This window comes from Marmota monax, unplaced genomic scaffold, assembly GCF_021218885.2.
Source record: "Marmota monax isolate L192 unplaced genomic scaffold, Marmota_monax_Labrador192_F-V1.1 WCK01_AAM20220418_F8-fsc00007, whole genome shotgun sequence".
Lineage (NCBI taxonomy): Eukaryota > Metazoa > Chordata > Mammalia > Rodentia > Sciuridae > Marmota > Marmota monax.
This window is the reverse complement of record NW_026692781.1, coordinates 24,417,349-24,444,286: the sequence shown is the minus strand read 5'-3', so window position 1 is coordinate 24,444,286 and position 26,938 is coordinate 24,417,349. Positions and strand designations below refer to the sequence as shown.

The 26,938-nt window shown below is 38.6% G+C and overlaps 1 long non-coding RNA gene across 1 annotated transcript in view; it reads left to right on the top strand.

Annotated features, from left to right (window-relative positions):
- The window catches only part of LOC124094567 (uncharacterized), a 33,510-nt gene extending 6,787 nt beyond the window's left edge, over nucleotides 1-26,723 (top strand). Inside the window, exons 2-3 of the long non-coding RNA XR_006852274.2 lie at nucleotides 23,767-23,914; nucleotides 26,573-26,723. This is a non-coding gene — a long non-coding RNA (uncharacterized LOC124094567). The remainder of the gene's footprint in view (nucleotides 1-23,766; nucleotides 23,915-26,572) is intronic.
- The last annotated feature ends 215 nt before the right edge of the window (nucleotides 26,724-26,938 follow it).

The window sequence follows — 26,938 nt, the reverse complement described above, 5'->3', positions numbered from 1 at the left end:
ACTCTAGAGAGTGAGGAGTTAGCCATCCTTCTTTCTCATTCCTCACTCCCATCCTGAGCCCATTCTCTCAATATGATCATGCTGTGGTTTTCATTATATAGGATAGGAATATATTAATGAAAGTCTTAATATGGTATTCTTGGATGAACATCTGTTTTTATCCATGGTTTGGAGCAGTTGATGGGCCACTTAACCTGGAAACTGAAATCATAAAATATTTTCATTTCTTTGTTCCCTGTCATCTGCTCTTTTTTTCTTAGTAACCTTTCTTGGATGTTGGACTCCTGGATTGCTCCTACAATCATAATATCCTAGCTCTCCTACATCCTTATATTAGTCTTTCTACTCTTTGTCCTAGGAGACTTCCTTAACTTTATGTTTTAGGACTAATATCAAATTTCTCATTTCTAATGTCATATTTTTAATGTCTAGGTTTTCTTTGAGCATACTGAATATTCTTTTTATAGATAATCCTGTTATTATTTCATATCTTCTCTTAGCTCTCTGAAGACAAGATAGTTTGTTTTTTTAAAGTTTTCTTTTGGCAGAGTGTATTCCCTTCAAGTTGCCTTCTTCTGTTTGTTTTTTCTCTCTTTCATTAATAGGCTTTTCCCCTCAAATATCTAGCCATCCCCAGCTGTCCAGTTTTATTTCAAGAATGGGCCATTGAGAAGAGAAGGTGGCTCTCCACTGGGTTTGCTTTGGGATGATGTGACACAGGTCAACATACTGGGCCAGTGTCTTTTCTCTCAGGCTGATAAGACTTCCCAGAGAACACTTCCAGCCTTCTGCCAAGAAGGTGCAAGCCTGGCTAACAGTGTTCTAGGACTCAAGTGAAGGAAGAAAGTGGAGGAAATCTTGGTGCATGATTTATAAACACTTTTTTTTTTTTTTTTTTTTTTGGTGTGGAGGGTGAGATTGAACTCAGGGTCACTTGACCACTGAGCCACATCCCCAGTCATTTATTCTATTTAGAGAAAGGGTTGCACTGTGTTGTTTAGTGCCTTGTTTTTTGCTGAGGCTGCCTTTGAACTCGCAATCCTCTGTCTCAGCCTCCTGAGTTGCTGGGATTACAAACACTCTTTAATTTGTTTATTTTTAAAAAAATTTTTATATATGACAGCGGAATGCATTATAATTCATATTACACGTATAGAGCACTATTTTTCATATCTCTGGTTGTATACAAAGTATATTCACACCAATTCATGTCTTCATACATGTACTTAAGGTAATGATGTCTAACTCATTCGCCATCATTTCTATCCCCATGTCCCCTCCCTTCCCCTCCCACCCTTCTGCCCTATATCAAATTCATTTATTCCTCCCTTTCTCCCCCTCCCTACCTCAGGATAAATCAGCCTCCCTAGTCTTAGTGTCATAGTCCTCAACCTTTCCCATTACACCAATCCAGAGTCCCTTTGTTATTGTCAGCAGAATGAGACAGAGAGTCATTCTGCTACCTGTAAAAGAGGTGTGGTGAGTTAGGGATCTACCAGCTTTTTTCAAAGACTCTGTGCCAAATCCCTACTTAGGCACCTAAGTTCTACTTAGTTCCTAGTTCCTAAGGTACCTGATGCTCCAATTTTTTAGATCTGTACATTGCTAAGTTGGGCTGCCTCTCCACAAGTTTAAGATTCAGTTTCTTGGGTGTCCTAATTGAGTTACTACTCATCTATCTGCTTTCCATTTTCTAAAATTTTATTGCTGTTGTCTTCTATCTCATTCCCTTTGTCCTTGTGCATTTATGTCTTGTTCAAAATCATTTTATTGTTCTCTTGGCTGGGTTCAGGAGCGAAGAGATTTGAATGCTTATGTTCAATCTGACAGCTTTAACTGAGCTTCCGCAGATGCTAAGCTATTATCTATGTTATAGTTTGTGGAGCTTGTCCTATTATAGAAAGGGATTCTAAATCTGGTAAACACAAATGCAGTCACTAAAAAAAATATGATAGCCATCATTTGGAAAACATGTCCATCAGGACTTTCCATTGTTTTTTGTTTGGATTCCATGCATGCTCACCAGTAATCAGCTGGAACCTTCTAATTATGTGAAACTCAGCATGTCTAAAACAAAATTTTTAACCTACCTTACAAACTATGAGTGCTACAGTGTTCTCCTGCAATGGGCACTGTCTTAGTAAGTGCTGCCTCATCTTTTCAATTATTCATTCCAGAAACTTTGGAGTCATTCAAGCACCTTCTTCCCAGCCCAAGTGCTACCTGTGAATATTTACGGTATGCGTCCACTTCCCTCCTTCCCTACTGTAAAGACCTAGTGCAAGCACACAGTCCTCACCCCTAGACTTCTTCAGTCCTAGATAATTGTCCTGCAACACTTTCAGCCTCTTACCTGTCCATTCCCCACACTGCAGTCATTGCATCTTTCCAAAGTGCAAGCTGGATCTTGTTCTACGTGATCTGCTTTAAACCTTCAGTTGTTTCCCAGAAGACAGACCATCCTTAGCAAGGTTTATATGACCTGCAGGGATTGTGGTGCTCCCTCTCTGACTTTCTGCACTGTGGCACCTCCCAGCCAAGAATTCTTGGTTTTGATCTTTTCTCTGATGCTCTCCACCCCCAGCCCCCCACTTTCTACCCCCTACTGCAAAGGACCCTTCAGGTAAAAGAGCTCCAACCTAACAGCTGCTCCCAACAGCCTAACTGCCCCTCCAGTTGGCCCTGGTATTGCTTACTCATTCCGTAGGTCTTGGTTAAGTGTCCTTTCTTCAGGGAAGCCTGATGAAGGTCAGTGTCTGTTTTTAGTATACTCATATAGAAACATGCTTCATTTCTTTATCTCGCTTATTAATTAGGCTCTCCATTTTTATGACTATTTGATTAATATCTGCCTTTCTTAACAAAGAATGCATCTGTTATTTCTCACCACTATATTCTCAGGACATGCTTAATTGCTGACTGTCCGTTTTAATTTTCTATTTTCGATTTATTCGTTTATTTTGCAGTGCTGGCAATCAAACCCAGGGCTTCATGAATGTTAGCCAAGCACTTTACCACTGAGCTATGCTCCCAGTTGATTATCCCTTTTAAAGTTGATTTTCAAAGAAAAAATAATATTTAGCTGAAATATTCCTCAAAATCGGTATTTTGAATATTATGCAACTTTTCTTATGATGATTCAAGGTCATTATCATTAAAAATACTGTAAAAAGTAAATTTCTTAGTTTTTTTAAGCATATATGGTTATCAATTGTTACATTAAATAACCTAATGATCAGTCAGAAGGAAAAATGAGAAGACTTTGAAATTTTCAAAGGAAATTTGAATTGTTTAATGCTCAGTAGAAGAGCATAAGATTCGTTCAAATACCACCTTCAAATATAGGAAGTATTGAATAACAATAATTGTTATTATTGCCATTCTGAGAGCCTTTCACCCATCAGTAGTAAGAAAGAATTTGAAATACATTATCCCATTTATTTCTCACAATAACTCCCTGAGGTAGCTACCTGGTAGCACTTCCATTTTATCAATGAGGAAACTCAGGCAGATTAAGAAAGTGGCCTAGAAGTTGAGAGTCCAAGTGCTTGCAATGGGGTTCACACTTTAGGCAGTCTGGCTCCAGAGTTTGTGTGTTAAATCCCTTAAAGAGAAAAGTGATAAGCAGTTATTTTCATGAAGCCAGATAGTTTCACCAAAGAAAAATGATCTTACATTTGGGAGAATCTTCATTGGAATGCAGAAAGAACTATTTAGAAGCATTAAACATTGGAATAAGTTATTTCACAAGTAAGCTGCATATCTATTTTGATTATAGAATGGATAGACATATAGCCCAGAAGGGTCAGTCAATAATATCTTTAAAGGTAGCGCTTGCAGCCAACTGACCATTTTTTGAAGTATCCTCCAACTTTTCAATTCTGAAAGGTTGTTATTGCTATCTTTTGTCTCCAACCTTTTTTCCTGGTTGAAAGTTGGACTACCATAATCAACTCTGCATTATCCCAGGGCAGCTTATCCAGGGGCAAGTCTTGCTTTATTGAGTTTAGTAGTCACTTTGCTTAATGACTTGCTGTGTTAACAACTTGACATGCCCTTCATCCACAGTCAGCACCTACTCAGTTTAATTACTTGCTTTGTTGACATTATGCTATCTTCAGGGAAACACTGTGAAATCCAAAACTTAATGTCTTAATCCTTGTGTGCTGCTATAACAGAATACTTGGAACTAGGTTAATTTATAGCGGACAGAAATGTATTGGCTCATGGTTCTGGATGCTGGAAAGTCCAAGATCCAGAGGTTGGCTTCTAGCTAGGGCTTTCTTGCTGTGTCATTACATGGCAGAATGGCAAGGAGCAGACAATAGAATAAAAGGGGGCTGAACCCATCCTTTCATAAGAAACCCACTTCCTTAATATTGGCATTAGTCTACCCACAAGGGTGGATGCCTCATGACATATTTACCTCTCATTAGACCTCACCTCCCAACACTGTCATATTGGGAATTAAGTCCCCAACACATGACCTTTGGGGGACATATTCAAACCATTAAAATTAACTGCCTTCACTATTAGTACCATTCCTCGCTCTTCAAAAAATATGAGATTACAGGGCTGGGGTTGTGGCTCAGTGTAGAGCACTTGCCTAGCACTTGCGAGGCCCTGGGTTCGAGCTTCAGCACCACATAAAAAAATAAATAAAATAAAGGTACTGTGTCCAACTACAACTAAAAAAAATTTAAATATGAGATTATAATGATATAAGGAGAAAGATACAAAACAAGAATATGAGGAAGTTAGCATGGTCAATACAAGCATTTGATGAACTCAAAAACATGAAAAAAAGATAAAAGATGACACAATGATTCAATGATCAGAAAGGCAAGAGAAAATACCAATAGTATATTTAGAAAGACTAAATTGTTCTTCATAATAATCTTGAGATTTGCTTAAAATATGCTAAGCATCCTTTGAAGAATTTCTCTGATGAAGTTGATTATGTATAGGGGCTGCAGTTGTGGCTCAGTGGTAGAGCACTTGCCTAGCATGTGTGAGGCACTGAGTTTGATCCTCAGCACCACAGAAAAATAAATAAATAAAATAAAGGTATTGTGTCCATCTACAACTAAAATAAATAAATAAATAATTTAAAAAGAAGTAGTTATAAACAATATATAATATTGTATTATATATATATATTTGGTCTTGGGATTAAAGGTTAAACCCAGGGTTACTTTACAAAGGACTTACACCCCCAGCTCCTTATTTATTTATTTAGAGACCTGGGTCTTGCTAAATCGCTGAGGGCCTTGCTAAATTCCTGAGGCTAGCCTTGAACTTGTGAACCTCTTGCCTCAGCCTCCTGAATAACTGGTTGTATTTTTAAACAAGTAAAGAACCCAACTTAATGAAGCAAACAGTGTGTGTGTATATGAGTGTGTTGGTAATAGTTTTGTATAGGAAAGCATGCTAGAAACTGGGTCCCCATATCTCTTTCCTGGATTCTCTATGGAGTGGCTGCTGACTCAGTCCTGCTCCAGCAAAGCCTTTACTCTGTCATGGGCTGCAAGACTGAGACTGATAGCTTACACTTGCTTTTGAAGAACACTCACCAAAGGCCTTTAGATCTTAAAATCCATGTGTTCACCCTCGCCAAATGCTGTATGTATGTCTGTTTTATCTGAGGAGGAAAAAAAAGCCTTCCCCTACTTCTCTATTGAATCACAAGAGGAAGGAAAACAAAGGATGAATTGTGTCTCTGTCTGGACCCTAGGCAAGTTCTCTGCAGGATTGTCTTTGGTTTAGCTAACTATAAGAGAATCTCACAGTAAAGAGTTTAATCTGTCTTGTGGAATTTGAAACCAAAAGGTCAGGAACTCCTCTGTATGTCAGCCTCCCCATGGGCTTCCTTAATGTTTTAATAAAAGAGAGCATTTGATACATATAACCAGTTAGCAGTTTTGATTGTCTTCATAGGACAGTGCTAGTGCCCCAAAATGCCCAATGACTTTCTTGCCTGTAAAGATGTACATGAAGATGTGGGTGTTATCATTCCCCAAATACACTGAAACTCTCATGAGGTTTGGTTGCCTTGGGAATTATTAGTTTAATTCTGTCTCACCCTCAAGTTCACCACATGCTTTGTCTGCAGAAACAACATGAATGATGTTGTACAAACAGTCTGAACCTGGTTCCCTCACTTGACACCCATCCCTCTCCAGACTATAATCTTTTATGAGGCCAAGGGGATTATGACTATCTTTTCACTGTTGCACTAGAATCTTTGTCATAAAGGAAATGCTCAATAACTAGGCAGATGAATGAAAAATAAATTTATGCCTTAGGAGTGACTGTTTTCTTCAAGATCCTAGAAATGCCACTTAATCCCTCTATTCCCAAATATGGCTGTACTTCAGGATCACCTCGGGAACTTTAAAAAAAAAAACAGGAATGAGTCCTTTTATACAAGCATTCCCAATAGTAGTTTATAAAATTTCTGCAAGTGATTGTGATGTGATGCTAAATTTGAGAAGCAAGAATTTAACCTATCTGGCCTCCGTTTTCTCATCTAAAGATAGTTGACACTGCTACCTCATTAGATTTAAAAATCAAATGCAAAAAAGTCCAAAGTACTGTAGCAAAGAAGGGACTGTGTATGACTGTGTAAGGCAGGACAAGAATGGAGGGCAACCAGATAGGCCTGCCAGAAAGAACACATTCACTGTTTCATAACCCAAATGCTTCTCTGTGACACAGACATGACTCATCAGATTCTAAGATTTAAATAGGATCTGAATGTCTCCTGAACAAATCCACCAGTCACCTCTTTGCTTATAAATCTCCCACATCTCCCTTCTGCTAAACTTAGAAACAAAGCATTTATTTTACATAAAATGTATGGGAAAGTTACTGGAAAGACCTAGTCTTTTGGAGCAAAGATGGTGATTTGTTCCTGACTTTATTTCTCCACTTGCTCAACAGTCATCACTGGTCATTCCAATCCCATGTAATTTGACGCCTTTGGGTTATTAATGTTCAGTTTTGCATTAAAACAATTGTTGTAGACACCTCTGCATTCCCTGAATCCCCTTTATTGCTTCTGGGAGCCCATTCTCCAGCTCTGCACACTCAGCTCCTAACCTAACTGTTCAATCCCCTTCTTCAAAGAACTACCTGTGGGCTACAGGATATCCTAAGGCAGGATGCACTGAGAGCCAGAAGTAGGTGCAGGAGAGTTGGTGTCCCTCCCCTCGTCCCAGGACAGCAGATGGCCAGCCCCTGGGTAGTAGAGAAGTATGAAAGCCCAGATGACCTCCTTGAGGCAGAATAAACTCTACAGTATCAATTACACCCCAGACCTCCCACTCAGTGATGCTGAGAATAAAACTTTGCCTATAATTGCATCCTTGCTGGGCTACTTCCTCCTCCTATTCTACTCTCCCCCAATTCCTTTTCTGGTTCCATGTTCAAGAGCTTCATTGATAATCATTGGCCCACAAATCTTCATTTCTGCCTCTTCCTCATAACATCTTCTTCCTCAACTACAGGTATTATAATTTTAAATAGACTTTTCATTTGCATTCACCTGATTCCTGCATGGCATATGTGACTATGTGTCTATAATAGTTAAGTGAGCTGATTTCTTCTTTTGTGATTTCAAGTTCTTTGCCCTTCCAGTAATTCAGATTAGTTCCTTTTTATGCGTAATTTACATATAGGAAAGTGTACAGATTTTAAGTATTATAGCCCAACAAATTTTTACACGCATACACACCCATATAATCAACTCCCAGACTGAGATATAGAATATTTTCATCACTGAAGGCTCCCTGTGCCTCCTCCCAGTTGGCAGTAACCACTCCCAAGTAACCTCTTTTCTAATTTCTATCATCGTAGACAAGTTTAGCCTGTTTAACACTTTTTTTATAAATAGAAACATCCTACATGTGCTTTTTTGGGTCAAGATTCTTTCATTTAACATTATGCTTGGAAAATTCATCCATGTTACATATATAGTTCATTCTTTTTCATTGCTGTGTGACTTGCCATTGTGTTAGTATACCCACCACTTATCAACCCATTCAATCACTGATGGAAGTTTGGGTTGTCTGTAACTTGAAGCTATTATGAATAAGGTGGCTGGGAACATGGTTTACATGTTATTTGGCAGAGACAAGCATTCATTTCTCAGGATTGGAATTGCTAGGCCACAAGTTGTATAGTTGTCTAGCGTTAGTCAGTGCTATAGCAAACATATAAACAGTCATATCCGTGTACATTTCCACCTAGTTGATTATAAACCTTTTTAATTAGTTATTTTTTTCTCAAGTTATATTACAGTATAATTTTTACACATTAATTTACCCCTTTTTTAATGTAAAGTTTTAAGAATTTTGATGAGGATTACAATTGTGTAACCACCACCACAGTCAAGATAATTGATCACCTTATCTTCTATTTCAGTATAGAAATGTTTGTAATTTTGCTGCATCATGTATGACTTATCTCCTATTTGTCTATTTTTTAAAGAACTTTTCTTGTTTATTCTTTCAGACGAACAATAAAATTACTCCGCAAAATGTCAAAACAAATAGTATTACTTTCTCATTTAAAAGAGGTAAGAATAGCTCTTGAGTTGCACAGGTCCTCTTAGGAATCCCGGTCACTTACATGCTGGATGGCATTAGGAAAGCCACTATCTTCTCTGATAATCAGTTTCTTCTTCTGTAACATGATCGCTATAAGGGTGCCTGCATCTGGGATTGTTGCAAGAAATAGTGAAAATAATCAAAATACACTGGGTACTTGCTACTTGGAGGCACTATTCTAAGCATTTTGTAGTGACTTACTTAAATCTCACCACAATCCTATAAAGTATGTATTGTCTCTTTCCCACTTTTGTAGATGTAGAAACTGAAGCACAGAAAAGTTTATTGCCCAAGTCCTGGTCAGGCCAAGTCAGCGCTGCTTCTCTATTTCTGAGCCCAGAGTCCAGCACAAAAGATGCAGATGTGCTGACTTTCATTATCATCGTTCATCTTCTTTATTCTCCCAGTAAAGTTACATAATTGTCTTCATTTGGGTCCGCACACTTCTTGTTAAAGCTACTCATAAATATTGTATGCCCTTTAGTTCTATTGTGAATGGGGTGTCTCTTTTTCTCATTACATTTTCCCAATGGTTATTTGGGGATGTAGCATTAGCGGTGGACTCATTTACACTTTAACAGCATCTCAGTATCATTTAAAATGCCCGCCAAACAGCAGTCTCAGTTATGGTTGGTGCTCTTTTAATATGGAATAAAGTTAGTAGCTAGGCAATGAGGAAAAAAATGGACATTAGGAATTTCACTTTGGTCAAAGAAGGGATGGGGTAGTAGAAAGAAATAAGACACTCAGCTGAGAATTGAACACACAAGTCCATAGTACATTCTGCCTCCTTCCTCAAAAAATTTTATTCTCAAACTCCTTTTTTCATAATTTAAAACCCTGTTTATAGTATAAGTTGACTAAATAAAATTGTTAATATCTTCTCACCACTTGGAGAATTCTAAGACGAAAAATACTTCTTTTCTTCTAGGTGTTCACGTTTTATTGTTCTTAGTCACCCGATCAGGGGGAAAAAAAAGTGTTTGTTTATTTGTTTTTTAAGCTTAGTTTCTCTCAAACAGAAGCTGAACATTGTACTTATTTGGGGTAGGGAGCTTGGGTAAAATATTCAAATGTTTTGATTTTTGTATAGTACGTAGGTCAGAACTTCTGAGGACATTTTAATGCCAGTAAGATATGACTACGTCAATGTACTGGAATGACTGATCCACTATCAGTCAGGGGCCACTGGGAAAAAAATGCTACACTTAAAGTTCTAAAGTAGAATAACTCGAGGAGGTTAATCAAAGGACTTGTTTACAAAAAGTGTGGGCAGGGGTGAGGACTGGAAGGGCTGGTGCAGCATACCAAGATCATTATGGATGAAACTTGCCACCACAGGCCGGAGGGCGGGGTGATAAAGCAGCAGAAGACCTGTGGATAAGGCTATGTTTTGAAGACCCCAAAAGGACAATCATACCCAAACCAACCCAATAAACCTAATATGCACTCAAAGCCTAATATGGCACAAGAAAAAAAAATATTCCCTTATAACCACTGGAGGCATGTCTCTTGACATTAATTAAATGAAGCACAAGAAAACTAACTGATGAATTAATCAAGACTTGAGATTTATAAGTGACAAAAACCTAAGTAAAACTAGTTTACATAAAGAAAAAAAATGTACTGGAAATTGAGGAGTGTAGCTGGCTTCATATGTAGCTGGATGTAACTAAAACAATAGTAAATGGGGAACCCTTAATCCTCAATTTCTCTCTCTAGATGAGCAAACTTGAGGAGAACCCTCACCTCCTCTCTTAGACTCTTCATTCATTTCTCCAAAGAGCAGGAGGTATGATCTGGGTCCTCTAATACATTGGTGCAGAAGGGGTTAGAAGCCCGGCTCACCAAACCATAAGTCATAGTTTGGGAGAAAGTCATCCAACTGGGGAATCCAAGAAAGGAACTGGCATATGGGCATGATTCAGCTCCTCTGGCACCTTCCATTACATCTGATCAGATTGTTTGTCTTCCATTCTTCTCTCCTGCCTTGAGCTAAGCACGCTGCAATGGAGGGTGAGATCCAAAAGATGGCTGCCATGTTGGATGCAAATCAGATGAACTAAATAGAGTGTTAGTCTTTTGGGCAACAGTCAAAAGCCATGAGCTCAATCAGCTTCTCAGTAATGAAACTATTTTTTTCCTCCAATTACTTCTGCATCTCCCTCTAAATTTGTTCTGAACTTAGAGGAAAAGAAATATTATGTTTTGGAATTCTACAAAGCCCATCAGCAGTTTTATCAAAACCCTTTCCTACCCTTTCCCTCTCTCAACAATATTTTCTTCTCTAGGCTTGCTTCTCAGATTCTCCTCATTTGGAGGGTGAAGATGGCAAAAGGGAGTTTTAGGTTTATATGTTCTTGAAGCTCACAATTTCTGTGAAAACCGAATGACTCTTTTATATAAAACTTAAATATCATGGGGAAATTTTTCATTGGTTCAGCAAGACCATGTGTCTGTCCTTAGACAAGAATGGAGCATCCTGATTGGCTTGATTACTCCAGTTGCTTGGAATGGGTCAAATTCACCCAAGCCATATGGAATAAGAATGGGGGAAGGGACTACACTCATGGGCAGATTGAAAAGAGAGTAACTGGCTTATTCTCAATAGAAATGTGTTAGTAAATGTTTTCTTTTTCTTCATATTAGTGGTTGTCAACCTTAGCTACACATCAAATCATCTTGGAGCAAACCACCCAAGACCAATTAAATCAGAGACTCTTGGAAATAAAGACCCAGGAATGAGCATTTTTTTTTTTTTTAGTTCCAAGATGTTGCCATTATATAGCCAATGTTGTCCAACATTATCTTATGTAGGATATTATTTCTTAGTCTGGGGCCAATTAAGTAGACCGTGGGTCTTGTTCTGTAACTAGCTCTTGTTATTCATAGTAGGAAGACTGAGATTAGAGGGGGACTCCGTGAAGATGAAGCAGTGACACTGCTTTTTAATCTTTCTGTATTTTTACACAAAAACATACTAGATAGAAAAACTAAAAACCCATGGACGATATATGCAACCAAACTGGGTGCAAGATATGCCTGTAAACCAAGATATGAGAGTAGGTGATGGCTAACCAGTGTCCCATACAGAGGGTGCACAGGAAGCAACTGGGTGTCTGAAGGATGAGAGACAAAACAATCCAAAAATTCAGATGCCTCCCAACTTACGATGGGATTGTGTCTAGGTAAATTCATTGTAAGTTGAAACTAGTGTAAATTGAAAATGCATTTAATCCACCTAACTTACCTACCATCACCGCTTAACAACATTGCCCACTGCAGGGCTTGGCATGTTACACTGTGATCCCATGGCTGGCTGGGAGCTGTGGCTCACCACTCGGCATCACAAGACAGTAGCATAGCCCAAATTGCTAAGATGCTTTCTCACCATAATAAAGTGAAAAAATTGTAAGTTGAACCACCATGAGCTGAGGATTGTTTGTGGTAGATTTGAGAACAGCAGCTGTCTTCTAGAACAGAGGAGAAACTCCTGGGGGTGAAATCAAAGTGAACTCAGCAGGAACAATACAAAAGAAAGAGGGGATCACACCAAAGTGGGAGAACAGAGTCAGAAACATTCACAAAATAGTCACCCTAAAATATGACGATCAGACACTTCGCTTTTAAAAATGATTATAGCAGTAAAATTTCTGAAAATTTTCACTTCATCTTTATATGCTTCTTGTTATTTAATACTTTATTTCAGAAAACACATATTGCTAGAACTTTGAGCATATATTTTGTAATATGCAACATCTGCAGAGTGCATAAATATACATATATGTATATATACAACATACAAGTTAAAAAAGGACATATATGTTCATTTTAATTAATAGTTAAAAACAGTACTCTAAAATACAAGTGTATGAACTCTCTTATATATCCAAAATGCTGTGTAGGTAGGACCCATCTGGACAATACCAAAGTCAATCCTTAACATATCTTGTGAACCCCAACCAGATAATCAAGAAGGAAGTGGGGCCTTTTAAGAAAAACTGTATGAACAAAAAAAAATGTACCACACAATGCCAATTCTACAGGGTCAAAAAGTTTAAATCAGTTTTTTAATCATCCTGAAAAAAAAATCAAGTAAGAATCAGGAGAAGATGAAAAAAAGGTATTGAGAATGAGAGAACACCATAATGTTGGACTAACTCAGCTGCAAAAGGGTTGCCTTAAAGAAGCACCTCTAAAATCAGTTCTCTCTGTTCCCTTTGCTCTTGAAGACACGTGAGATGCTTCAGAAACTTACATAATTTCCCACAGTCTCCATGTGTGATTCTTGCCTTCTTCATCCCTCAAAACAACATATCAGAATTCAGGCGAGAGAATCTCAAGTCCCAGTCTTTTAAAAAAGAAGATCTTGGAAAACTTCAGCATGGCTGTCGTCCATAACTATGCAGTGATTAAGGCTTTCCCATCAGAAAAAATTAATGTTTTACTGGTGACCCAAGCATTTTCTCCTTCTGTGTCCCCAGGCAAACTACAGCTCTAAGCCTCATTTCCCCCATCTGTAAAATGGGTTACAGATGTACCCATCTGTGCCCATACTGTTATGATAATAAAATGAAATAAATTTTGAATTCAGGACCATGCCAACAAAATGTTGGCTAATAATTTACTGGTACCACAATCTGTGTGGATTCAATACTCTTGTGTGAAAAAAAAAAGCCATTGAAAACCACTAATCTAAATAGTCTTAAGTTTCATTCTTAGCAAAATTATTTAATTATTTATGTATTCCCCTCATTTAGTATTCAGGTTAATGCAGTATTTATTATTCATTTTAAGTATACACATATAAGGCACATATAAATTTGTTAGTAACTGGATAGAAAAGGTATTAGGTTTCTCTTTGTTTTTCCTTTTTGATACTGGGGATTGAACCCAGGGGTGCTTACCATTAATCCACATCTCCAGCTGTTTTTTTTTTGTTTTTTTTTTAACTTTGTGACAGGGTCTCACTAAATTGCTGAGACTGGCTTTGAACTTGGAATCCTCTGCCCCAGCCTTCTGAGGAGCTGGGATTACAGACGGGCACTGCCACCACACCCAGCTAGGTTTCTCCTTTTTATTTAAATATTTTTTAAATTACAAGGTACTTCTGAAACAAAGGGTGATTTTAATACCAAAACAATGCTCGGTAGGTGAGTGCCTGCCCAGACAGCTCATCTTTCACTTCTGAGCCTTGGCAGGGCGGCTAGAGAGACTTGGGAGGACAAGGCTGGCATGGTCTGCCAATCTATGGGATGTGAGCTGTGCATGTCAGATCAGAAGTTGGCCAGCCAATTGCAGAAAAGCCCCAAACTCAATAAATTCATCTGAACACTTGTGTTTTGAGTTGTCCATGCACTCGCCATACCCTTGGTAAACAAGCCACCTGCAATTTGAGTCCCTGGCGTCAGTGGAGTACAGCAGCCACCTGGCTTCCTGCACATGATTGCAAATGACTTGGTTTGAGTGATTTCTCACCGAGGTGACGCCATCAAGTGGTAGGCTCCATGTTTGTGCAAAGACTTGGAACCTGTTTTGCGTGGCAGTCTGCAATCTTTCCAGTACTTTTTTTTTTTTTTTTGGTCTACAAGCTGTTGGCTCTGAGAATTATTTACATTTTAATTAGGAGTGCTCAACGCCCTTCTACAAAGAGAGTCAAGCTGCTTATTTACTTCCTACTGGCAGGATTCTGAGGAAACAACTTAGGCAGTTTTGCTGCGCCACTGAACCAAAATAAAGTCACTTGTAGAAGAGCAAAACCGTGTTCTCATTCACCAGCTTTGCTTCTCTGCTGGGGACTGCTCAGGGGGACCCTGAGAAAAGCTTCTCTATGTAGCCATCCAACTACTGCCCGATTTTCTTTTCTTTTCTCTTTCCCTTTTTTTTTTCTAGCAAACTTTTTAACAGGTGTGTGTGTGTGTGTGTGTGTGTGTGTGTGTTTACCATTCATTTATTAAGCTTAGCCAGGGAGTGAACTCGTTCTCTGTGTGTCTTTTCAGATAAGTTTATCCTTTTAATCATTTAACCTTTTTCTTGTTTACGAAGAAATATTATTAAATATTATTCAGCCTCATCCCATTCTAAGACAGACAGAAAGCAAACTTCTCTTGACGACACACAGCCGCCACCGGGGATTAGTCATCGAGCTCTACTTACTCTGACACCCACAAAGGGCTACAGAGTGGGAAGACTTGTTTGCCCCAACATTAAATAATCCTGCAATACTACATTTTGTGCCCTAGTTTCTGTCTCTGTGTCTCCTCCTTCCATGACTGCCTCCCTGTCTCTTTCTCTATTTCTCACTTGCTATTTCTAATCTACCATGAACAAGGAAATCAGATAAGCCTGTTTCCTAGAGCTGGGAAATCAGACAAGCCTGTTTCCTAGAACTAAATGTCTGACATAATGTTTCAGGAGCAAAGAGCACAGACTTCAGTGCATACTTGGCTATTAGGATTGTTTTAGCTGCAAATAAATGACAAACCTTGACTGGTCATGGTTCAAATAAAGAAATTTATTGTCTCTCAGTGTCATCTAGATATAGGAGTTCCAGTTTTGTGTTAGTTCTGGGTTATTCTACCAGCTGTCTTTTTCTGTGGTTGGCTTCATCCTCTAGCTGGTGGCAATAAGCTGCAGTGGTTGCAGAGGCACACCCTAGATACATCAGCGTTCCCAGGAAGGAAAGAGAACAACAACTTGCACGTTTCTCTTTGAGAAGAAGAATATGGTTTCTAGAGACTCCCCAGCTGATTTGCCCAGAATTGCCCTTTCCTGATCCAACCTCTGACTAGGTGTACAGGATTCTCATGATAGATTTAGACAAATTAGTATTCATTCTGGACCACATTGTAAGGCTCTTAGGAAAAAGGAGAAGAAAAGTGGAGATTGGGAAGAAACCTACAGTGTGTGCTAGAAATGGAAATTGTCTGTTTCTAATTTTTTAAAATACCTTTTCTAGATTTGACTGGGTCTATAATTAGTTTAGATCTGAAATAGATCACTTTTAGAAAAGTGAAACATTGTTTTAAGATAAAATCATATGTTAACCAGGGACATTTAATGAAAACCTAACTTTTTAACTGTGAATACATAAATGGAGACAAAAGTGTGATGTTGAGTCGAAGCATGTTACAGCCCTTGAATGACTCCACAGGAGTGAAGACTGCACATTTCATTCCAAGGAAATGTTCAGAGGAAGGGCTGTTGAGTTCAGAGGTGACTGTGGCTTTTCATAAAGGCCAGATACCCTTTAAAAAGCTGCAGTCGAGGTATCAAGTGGCAGGAATGTCCCAGCAACCAATATTTTCTTCTTGGAGCACATTAGTAAGGAGTTTCAGAGTTACTTTGGATTTAAGTGAGATTATAATGTGTTCTTTGCTTGAATTAGAACCAGGTGGAAAGTCTCTCAGTCAAAGCAGGAAGCCCCTCCCTCCTCAGGCTCTTTACACACAAATGTACATGTCTCAGAAAGTAATCACAGGGGGAAGGGCTTATTCTTGTTCCAGTTTCCATTTGACCAAACTTCTGTCAGAACCACACTCCTGTTTCCGTATTTGTCTACTGTGCTGGGCAGTATATTGCTGAACATAGAGTAACTCATCATACTGTATGTGAGCACATTCCAGAAGGTGGACTGGCCCCAAGACTGATGAAAGCATCCTTTTTGCTTCACATTTCAGAACTTTTATGAATCATCAGAACATCAGGCCCTGACTGGAAATGCCAAGATGTTTCAAATTTCACAAACTACAGCAGATAATTTGGCTGAAAATAATCTGGCTAAAAGAAATTTCACCAAATAAAATTTGACCAAATATAAAAGTATGTATAGTTTAATTTAAAATTTAGTTTAAGTGTGATTTGGTCAACAGAACAATTGGAATAAATAATACTTACATGAAGTGAATAAACACAGCCAGTGATTATTTGAATGTTGACAACTTTGCTGCATCTGTATCACAAGGTAGCTTTCAGCTCTCTGTGCTTTGTAAGCATTTTTGTTTGGTTTTTAAAATTAATCCCCCCCCTTTTTTGTCAATTACTTATGTTCTTTGCTTCTTTGCTCCTTACAATACTGAAAAATTAGAAAAAAGAATTCTACAGCAATAATGTATGTTTGCAACAATCTCAATAACCAACAGAAGCAGATGGACTAAAACAACCTAAATATTAATTAATAGGGGAATCTATTAAAACTAAGAATTTTTATATATTTACAAGCTTTATCTTACTATTAATATTATTATTAATTTTCCCTTAGTATAAAAGTAATGTTTTACAATATAAAAAATAGAAAATGTAGATTTACAAAAATAAAAGAACATTATAAGTCACATATCCAGTTGAAATCTTGAGTTATTTCCTTCCAGGTCTTTTTAATGCACGTACACATATACACATGCATATATGTATACTCATGTAGACACACACATATGAACACATTCACATCTGACCTTTGCAAAATAGGATCATGCTATAATAATGTTTTATAATTAACTACATAAACTCTATATACAAGGCATTTACTGTTAGACCTTTGGATAATTTCAGCAAATATTTATTGGTCAGAAATAAGTTAAGATTTATTATAGATATAAGTAGTGGAAAAATTGAAGTGTGAACAAAATGCTTAAAGCCTCATGAAAGGTTACAGTTGAACCCCATGATTAATACAACTGCTAATGTTTTAAAAATTCAGTGTCAATCAATTCAGAATTTTAACCAGATTATCCTATTGCTAATTTTCCTTGGACCATGTTCCTTAGTTCCTATTTGCTGTGGACAATTTACTCTTGAGAAATCAACAGAAGATTCTGGGTCAGTTCAGTTTTGAGCTAGTTCATCTTTCCAGTGTCACCCTGCTTGAGGTGTCTCCATTAGTCATTTCCAACTCACTTGTTCTGAGGAATACAACATCTGGGTGTTCAAATTCGAGACACACTGTGGGCCTTGTTCCAAGAAAGAACTTCAGGTGACCTTCACAAATATACTCAACAGAGCAAAATGAAAAATAAGGGAAGCTGGGTGGGGCTGGGGTTGTGGCTCAGCGGTAGAGCACTCACCTAGCACGTGCAAGGTGCTAGGTTCGATCCTCAGCACCACATAAAAATAAATAAATAAAATAAAGGTATTGTGTCCAACTACAACTAAAAAAAAATATTTAAAAGAAATCAGGGAAGCTGGGTGAAAAGTACACAGGAACTCTCTGTTCTCTGTACGCAACTTTTTTGTGAAGTCAAAAATCAGTTCAAATTCAAAATTCAAAAAACACGACCTAGAATATAAGGATGCAAGAGAAATATTTTCACTGCGTTAAGAAGAATCAAACTGCAGAGAAAGAGAGAGATGAGACTAATGAGAATTGGTGCATATAGCAGGGCAAGTTCTAGGGTTTACAATTACTATAGTTGAGTTGTGCCAAGATAAAAACATGATTATTATAAGAACCACATTACATCGAAGAAGAAGAAGAAGAAAAAGGAGGAGGAGGAGGAGGAGGAGGAGGAGGAAAAGAACAAAAGTCTTCTTGCACTTAGAACTAAGAGAAGTTTTTCTGTGGTTTTCCCAGCATGAAACTAAAGTGATACAAGGTTTAACAACACCCAACAGCACACTAACTCTAAATAAAACAATGTCTTCTAGAAGCATCTCAGATGTAAGACCCTGCACTATATAAGCAGGGGAGACAAAACCCTTAGATTTTTTGTAGTTATTTGAGACATTTTAAAAACGCTTTGGACAATTTTCTCTTTAAAAGAAGAAAAAATCCTAGTTGTGGAGAAGATTGTAGTAAAGAATGCTTACAGAAATATTAAACACTCTGCTTCATGAAGAAGCCTTTAAAAAATTAAATACTAGCATAGATAGGTTGAGGTGATAGGTCAAGATTTCACAGCTATTAGCTAGGGGTGAAAAGAGATTCAAGGTGGGTAAATTTATTTTTTCGTAGTTTTTGTTTAAATATTCTATTTATTTATTTTTAATTTTATCTTATGGTTATACACAGCAATTGGGTTGAGGCAGGTAAGTTTTTAAAAGAACTGGAGAAGGATGGTACACACTTCTCAACATGGCACATGACACACCCAGGCTGGCAAGCATTGCCGGCACTGTTTATTGGTTGGCTTCTGTATCTCAGTCTGTTAAAGAAGAAGGGAGGCCCAACTTTCCCAAGCAAATTCAGAAAGTAGCAGGAGTTACTGTGGAACCTTGTCTATTTGCCTCCTCCTCCTATCTTTCTCTTCCCCCAGTTTAAAAGGATACTGCATCCAGGTTGAAAGCAGGATATGAATAGCACTGTCTAGGGTCCAGCCGTGTCTAGGGAAGGGGTGCTTAGAATACACCCCTGGAGCCGAGAACAGAGGCAAACCCCTGGAAGAGCAGAATCTAGTGGACTCCAACTGGGAAAAAGATTTCATGGACCCAACTCGATTCTCAGGACCTCCGCTGGTGAGCTAGGCCAGGGAGAGGGCTTTATCCAACGTACTCCTGCCTTTTCCCAACAAGAGAATCTAATCTTCGTTTGGCATTATTTACTTCCCCTTGAATGTGAAGGAGGTCCATTTTAAAGCAGAATTGACTTTACTGAGGCTGCTAGAAGGCAATCCTAGCGCATATGGGGATTGGGTGTGGCGGGAAATCATATAAGGATCCAAATTTCCTGTTGAAAAATCCTACAACTGCTAGGATTATCCAATTGCCCTGGGCACAGATTTCCTAGCCCAATTACCTTCCTCTGTCCTCATTCCCTTTTTCTTTTCTTTTCTTTTTTTTTTTTTTTTTGAGAGAGAGAGAGAGAGAGAGAGAGGGAGAATTTTTTAATATTTATTTTTTAGTTTTCGGTGGACACAACATCTTTATTTTATTTTTATGTGATGCTGAGGATTGAACCCAGCTCCCCTCGCATGCCAGGCGAGCACACTACCACTTGAGCCACATCCCCAGCCAGCAGTATACATTCTTACTGAAATTTCTTCTGTAGTTTGCCCCTTCCCATGCTTAGGTCTCTTCTTCCCACTCCCCATCCCAAGCATGGTAAAAGCCTTGCCACCCTGGATTGGTCCTCACTTCACCTCCAGAAACTTGTCCTGGTTTCTTTTGAGAGTGGCTGATATATTTATGCATGGGGAAAATAGGAAGTGAAACACAAATTCTCAGCATGGATCTTGGCAAGTGAGGAGGGGTTGGAAATCCTACCTGCTGCTGATCATAGATTATGATGCCTTCTCCCCTCATAACATAGATTCAGATTAAAAAAAAAAAAAGGAAGGTTCCCTCAGACCACTCATTTATTTACTGCCAAAGTCGACACCAGAATCTAGCTCAAATAAATTTTACCCAATTAATGTTGCTGCTCCCATTATGCCCAATGGAGACAGAAAAAACCCAAGATGCCCTTTCCAGAAATGCCCTTAGTAACAGGAGAATGAGAGAGACATTAGGAAAGTTTTCCACTGAAATTTTTTACAGTGAAACTAACAAAGTCCAGGTAGCTTGAAAAAAAAATTGCCTTGACCATATAGAATAATGTTAAATCAAGATATGTCATACTGGGCAAAACATCTTGTAAATATTATTCAAAAGCTGAAAATATCAATTATACATACTTTATAGCAACAATTTTAAAAAGAGGTCGAGTTTCTCTACTAGTTTCGACTCCCCAGAATTAGTCATTGTTTTAATAATTATGGTCAACTGAAAATATTCTTTCTATATCTACCAGGTTGGTGAAGGTTTTTTAGGAAAAAAATGTTTCTCTATTTTAAAACTGAATCAAAACACATATGCATAGATATCAGTTTCTAGAAGATCTATTTTAAGCAGTGCATGAAATGGCACTTAAAATAAGCCATTTCAGAGTTGCCTCCCTTGCCTGACAAAGTATTGATGCCAACCTAGTGATTTGATTATTCGGTCCAAGTAAACAAATGTTTGGAACCTGTTTGTTTCTGTGTAGGAAACAAAGATGCTGTGCTCACAGAACTTACCGTGGAGAGAAGGGTGGATGAGATAGAGACAGGACAGATGTCTCAGAGATGGAATAAAGTAAGGAGAATGAACCAGGAGAGTGCAAAGGTCTATGGGGACTCAAAAGAAGAAGGATTGGGCATGCAGTGGTGCATGCCTGTTATTTCTAGCAGCTCTGGAGGCTGAGGCAGGAGAATTGCAAGTTCAAAAACAGCCTCAGCAATTTAGAAACTTAATAATGACTGTTTCTAAATAAAAAGGGCTGGGGATGTGGTTCAGTGTTTAAGGACCCCTGGGTTTAACCCCTGGTACCAAAAAAAAAAAAAAAAAGGAAAGAAAAAGAAAAAAGAAAAGAAAGGGGAAACAAATACTATTGAAAACAATTTTTTTTTAAACTTCAATAAATCAGGGATTTAGCAAAGGCAACTAAAGAGGTAGACTCTTGGGGTTTGCCTTAAAGTCTGGGAGGGATTGAAAAGAAACCAATCCTAAACTTAGCTATAATACAAGCACTCAAAAACATCAAGTATTGACAATAATGATTTTAAGAAGATTGTTTAAATGTTTTAATTTCACTCCTTCTAAAAACATCTCTTGTTGTGGTAAACTTTAAGTGACTCCAAGTCCCTAGGTCCTAGCCACTTGTGGCAGCAACACTCCCCAACCTTTTTGTACCAGGGATTGAACCCAGGGGTGCTTATCCACTGAGCCACATCTCCTCCCTTTTTAAAAAAAATATTTTATCTAGAGACAGGGTCTCACTGAGTTGCTCAGTGCCTCACTATGTTTCTGAGGCTGGCTCTGAACTCAAAATCCTCCTACCTCAGCCTTCTGAGCAGCTGGGATTACAGGTATGCACCACCACATCCAGTTTGTGGCAGCCTTCTAACATAAAAACAAAAGGTTTGGCATTCTACCAGCCTGGGGACTTTGTGTTATTCTGTCAAGAACACTTCCTTCTCCTCTCCAATAACTCACATAGGATCATTGTTTGTACTTAACTCACTCAATCAACAAACACTCAGAGAGCATCTGCTGTATTCCAGGCCTCACCAGGTATGAATAATATAAGGGTGAATATAAATCATCAGGGAAATGCAAATCAAAATCACAATAAGATGTCACCTCACATCTGTCATGGTGAGTTATTTTTTAAAGATGTATTATTTTTTAAAAAGACAAGTGGTGACGAAGATATAGAGAAACTGGAACCACTGTATACTATTTCTGGGAATGTATAATGGTATAGCTGCTATAGAAAACAGTCTGGATAGTTCGTCAAAACTTTAAAAGTAGAATTACCATAGGATACAGGCAATCCCACTACTTTAAAAGTAGAATTACCATAGGATCCAGGCAATCCCACTTCTGTGTATGTACCCAAACAATTGAAATCAGGATCTTAAAGACATATCTGCATACTCAAGAATTCATTGTAGCATTATTCGTAATAACCAAGTTATAGAAACAACCTAAATTTCCATCAGTGGATAAAGAAAACATGGTATATACATACAATGGAATATTGCTCAGTATTTAAAAAAAGGAAATCTTACCATTTGCGGCAGAGCGATGGACCTGAAAGACATTATGCAAAGGGAAATAAGCCAGTGACAGAAGGACAAACATCCATGATTTCATTTACACGAAGCCTCTGAAATAGTCAAGCTCAGGAACAGAAAGGAAAATGTTCATTGCCCAGGGCTTGGGGGAGGGGAAATGGGGAAACTACTGCTTACTGGGTAAGAAGTTTCAGTTGTGCAACATGAATAAGCTCTAAAGATTAGGTGTATAACATAGTGCTGGATAGTTAACAAAACCGCATCATGTACACAAAAATTTGTCAAAAGAATGGATCTCATGTTAAGTGCTCTTACCTCAATAAAAAAAAATTAAACAACAAAAAAGGCGAGTACCTTTTCAAAAAATCAGGTACAGACAAAGGAGTCAAATGATAAGAAAATGAAAAAGTAGCTGGAGTGACAGGATCAAAGAATGAGACCACCTGGGCAGAACAGTCTTTAGAGATAGTGTTGAAAGCAAATTATGTCACCCAGATGAGACCCTTAGGCACATTGTTTTCTAAGTGCTCCAAATCAGAATGGTGTGTATATTATAATTTTTGCCAGATTGATATGCAAAAAATAGTATATTGTTTTCTCCCTGGGGCTGGAAGAACATCACAGGCTCCTTGCCAAAGTTCCTACTCCTCCAACTCCTGGCTGGTTGCTGCATGGGAAGTGCCACATTACATTTGGCTGCTCTGGAGCAAGCTCCAGGATATTTTTTACAGGCAACATCAAAAAACCAAGTTAAATATCAGGTCCCTGAGGGCTTCCTATTCTATTTTTAGTCTGAAGAAAGGAGCTATCTTTTGGTAGGGAAGAGATCAGTGGTGCAAAGAATCTCATCCTTTTAGGTCAGATGTGTTCCTGTCAAACCAGGCGTCCTCAGTCTCCTGGGGTCACAGTAGTATCATTCCCTATGTGCACTACAACAGCATTTGTGTGGCAGCAGAAGCACATACCCACTCAAAGGAACACGTCCCCTCAGACGCAGCTACATGACAGGAAGTATGATGGGCACAGGCTCAACTCTGTGAATGAGCCATGAACTTCCCTGTGACTATTGTGCCCACAACTGGAGAAAAACCTGGCAATACACCTTTGATTTGTTAGCTCTGACCCCCTGCCTCCTCTAGCACCAGAGTGAGCCACTTTCCTTACCTGCTCACTTAAAAACATGGCTTGGTGACATGCAGCCCCTTTGGGATACATAATCAGACAAAGACGATCTGCAGCTAAATACAATTGATCAAAGACCTTATCTGTTTTGCTGTTTTTTAAAAGGTTGTGAGGTACAATTAACATCTCATAAAATTCACCCATGTTAAAACATAAAATTTAATGATTTTTAATAAATTTGTAGTTGTGTAAAATTTTCCAACTTCCCATAGCCCCCAAAGATCCCTTGTACCCATTTATAGTCAACTCCTGTTGCTATCCCAAGCCCCAAAACAATCACTACTCTGCTTTCTGTCTATTACAGATTTGCCTTTCCTGGACATTTCACATAACTAGAATCATACAATATGTAGTTTTGTGTGCGTCTGGCTTCTTTTAATTAGCATAATGCTATTGAGGCTCTTCAACATTGCAGCATGAATCAGTACTTCTTTGTATTACTGCAGAATATCTCATTGGATGGTGTGCTAGTTAACTTGGCGTTGCTGTGACCAAAATAAAAGAAGAATAACAGAAGAGGGAGCATTTATTTGTGTCTCAAGTTTTCAGAGGTCTCAATCCAGTAACAGTGGAATCCATTGCTTTGGGCACAAGGTAAGGCAGGACATCACTCTGGGTGGGGCAGAGGAAAGCAGCTCACCTCATGGTGTCTAGGAAGCAAATTGGAGGGAGGAGGGAAGGGTCCTGTAGGGAAGATGAACCCTTCTAGGACATGCCCCCAGTGGCCCACCTCCTGCAGCCACACCCCACCTACCTACAGTTACCACCCAGTCAGTCCATTCAAACTAGTTAGGTTATAGCTCTCACAGTCCAATCATTTCACCTCTGAACATTCCTGTAATAACACAGGAGTTTTGGGGGTACACCTCATATACAAACCATAACATATTTTTTCCCACCAGTTGATGTACATGTGACCTATTTTCATTTGGGGGTTATTATGAATAAACCAGCCATGAACATAATTATACATGTCTTTATAGAAACATGTTTTCATTTATTTGGGGTAGATTAGATATCTAGGAGTAGAATTGCTGTGTCACATGGCAAGTTTAACTTATTAGGAACTGCCAAATGTTTTCCAAAATGGATGTGCCATTTCACATTTCCACCAGCCATTTATGAGGGGTCCAGTTCCTCTATCCTCAATTAACATTTGTTATTGTTTTATTCTTTCAACTATATACTTTTTAGTGGACTTTTTTTTTTTTTAATAAGACTCAAGGTCTTCCTACCCCTCAAGTTCCAGAATCCAGTATGGCTGATATTTGCTTCATAACTACGTCAGATATTTAAAGCTGAGATCATTTGGGAAGAACATACTTGTGAAGATGGTCTATCACATGCTTGCTGCTCTGAGTAGGAAAAGGCAGAGCAAGCCAGACACCTACCTCTATTGTCTAAGGCAGGAAAAACAGTTTTTCTAAGAACTACAAGTTTCTTGTAAATTAGAAATCATTTAAATTCAGTCATACAATGAATATTTATGAACACCTGTCTTGAGGAAACAAAGGTATTTTTTCATATACTATAGAAGTAAGATTTAATTTCACCAATATGTTTTGACTATGTTGTGAACAAAGCATCAGGTTGGAAGATGGAGTAAAACAAAATCTCTGATGAAAGAGGTTTAAAATCTGCTCACTGCCATGTGTGGAGATGGGGAAAGAAGGTAGGGTGGGGAGGGGAGGTACTAATACCTCTTTGCTGAGTCACAGCACCTTGGCATGTGTCTTAGAAGTGAATGTGTGGTGCAAAGGGATAGGAAGTTCAGCAAATTCTTGGAAAAAAAATTAATTTGGGGTTAATGATTATAACCTCAATGTCAGTCTTACCTACTGCTAATTCTAAGAGTCTTGAACTACACTGGTATTAGTAACCCTTTAAGAAACTTCAGAATTGAACCATTCATGATTCTTGGCTCATGACCTTAAAGCTATTTCAGGGTTTGTCAACATCTTATGCAGTTAGTCAGGGAAGGCTAAAAGGAAGTGAACCTGGAAAATGAGAGAATTTTGTGAATACATAATACAGGTTTTCCTTGTATAGGATAAGAAAGGTTCCATTGGCTCCTCTGTTTCAGGCATAATAGCCTTTTTCCACTGACCCTGAACTTCGAATCTGTGGTGGATGGAGCCCTTCGAAGTCTGTTCAAGTAGCAAGAGGCAGCTGTGTTCCTCTGTCCCCAACTTTATGTTTAGTGTGATTCACAACTGGCAAACACTAGGCATCAGGCCTTGCCCTCACCCACCCAGAAGGTCTACTAGCACAGCATAGCTGTGCCCACTCTCCAGCAAGGCATTCTGGGTGATTTCTTTTGAGCTTAAGGAAGGGTTCTGAGAGTTACCTCAGAAGGCCGTTGCAACCAGCACCACAAAGGACCAAATGGATTAACAAGGAGGAAAAAAGAATAGGTATAGTAAGACCTTTTCTTGCTAGAAAAATGTTAGCAATAGAGTGCCCCGGATTTGACACAGCAGCTAACATTTACTGTGGAAGGCAGCCATGGGAGTTAAACTCACAATCCTGTAAAATGGATAAAACAGTTTCACAAATAACTATGATGTGAGACTAAAAGTGGTCAGAAGCCCAAAATACAAACCAAGAGATTTTTCAGAGGAAGGTGAGGCTGAGCACACAGCAGGCATGGGCTGTGGGGTGCAGAGAACGGCCCACCGCATGCAGTTTTGAGGCCCTGGTGTGCCAAAACAAGGATATAAAAAGCATGGTGTGTTTAAAATGTTTCTACTAAATATATTACTACTTTTGACATGCATGCACACAAAGTTTAATGCTATACAATCATACTGTCCATAAAAGCATTACAGAAATCACTGAAATATTAGTTCACCATGCACTGCAAGGAATGTGGTTTAAATTAAAATCTTTGACAATTGCTAGTGAATTTCAGTGACTGTTCGTTAAATCTCTATGGGAACTAAGTACAAATCTAATGATCATTATGAGAGGAAAGCCTTGGCCCTCAGAGCTGGGATTAAGTAATGTCTTCATGATTTTTCTGTTTTGGTTCAGATATGAGATGTCCCTCAGAAGCTCATGATTAGATTTTGAGAGCTGTGTCCTAATCAGTGGATTAATCCACTTGATAGATTAATAATTTGAAGAGACTATTGTACTGGGCAGGTAGGCTGGCTGGAGGAAGTAGGTCTCTGGGGGAGTGCCCTTGGGATTATATCTTGTCCCCTGCTCTTCCTCCGAATCTCGCCTTCCACCTCAACTCTCTCATTCTAGGATGCTTCTACCTGAGGAGCTTTCCTCAGCCGTGCCCTTCTGCCATGATGTTCGGCCTCATCTTGAGTCTAGAGCAATGGAGTCAGCCACCCATAGACTGAACCTCTGAAACCACGAGCCAAAATAAACTTTTCATCCTGATTTGTCCTTATCTGATTTGTCAGATATTTTGGTCATTGCAACAAAAACCTAATAAACATAACTTCCAAGCAGTACCTTGTCTGTCAGATACAGAAAGAAGCACTTATTCAGCAAAACTGGGAAGTTTCAGCTTTGCATAGGTGAGTGACTCTCATCATCGAAGATTATCTCCTTCAATGCCACGGACCATTTTACCTATATTCAGTGGGAAAGTTTCCAGTCTTC